The sequence below is a fragment of the Lipotes vexillifer genome, unplaced genomic scaffold (genome assembly GCF_000442215.2).
Source record: "Lipotes vexillifer unplaced genomic scaffold, Lipotes_vexillifer_v1.1 scaffold374, whole genome shotgun sequence".
Lineage (NCBI taxonomy): Eukaryota > Metazoa > Chordata > Mammalia > Artiodactyla > Lipotidae > Lipotes > Lipotes vexillifer.
In genome coordinates, this window is record NW_006774696.1 from 1,342,489 (window position 1) to 1,343,057 (window position 569).

Sequence of the window (569 nt, forward strand, 5' to 3'; positions counted from 1 at the left end):
CCCCCTCCTCTTCCTCCACCACCTCCGCCTCCTCCACCACCTCTTCGCCCTCCCCCTCCTCCTTCTCTTCCCCCCCCTCCTCCACCACCTGTACCACATTCCTTGTAGGCATCAATGGGCCCCAGGGATGGCCCACCACCACCTGATCATCAGCAAAGGGGCATGCATTCTTTAGATTCAGGAATACCCCTGCAGTACAGCATAATACTAAAGGTTCAACTAGAAAAGGTTACATTATGCCTGAATAGCAAGTTCGGTGCAATCCAAAATCACCACCACCACCACCCACTACTTACAGGGTAGAGACAGCATGGTCCAGGCAGACAGTAAAACACTGAAGATTCCCCAGAGCCATGAGATGCCACCTTTACTGAAGGGCTCCCACACTCCGGGCAAGCCAGCCATCTGGAAGCTCGGGGAACACGGTGCAGAAAAGCACAGCAGGAGAAGCCAGTCCAAGGACAGATACAGTTCAGCGACCAGTATCAGGAGAAGCTTGAAGGAAAGACCGCCTGAACTGTGTTTTGCAGGAAAAACAGAAGCATCCCAAGCAAATAAAGAGGGAAAGA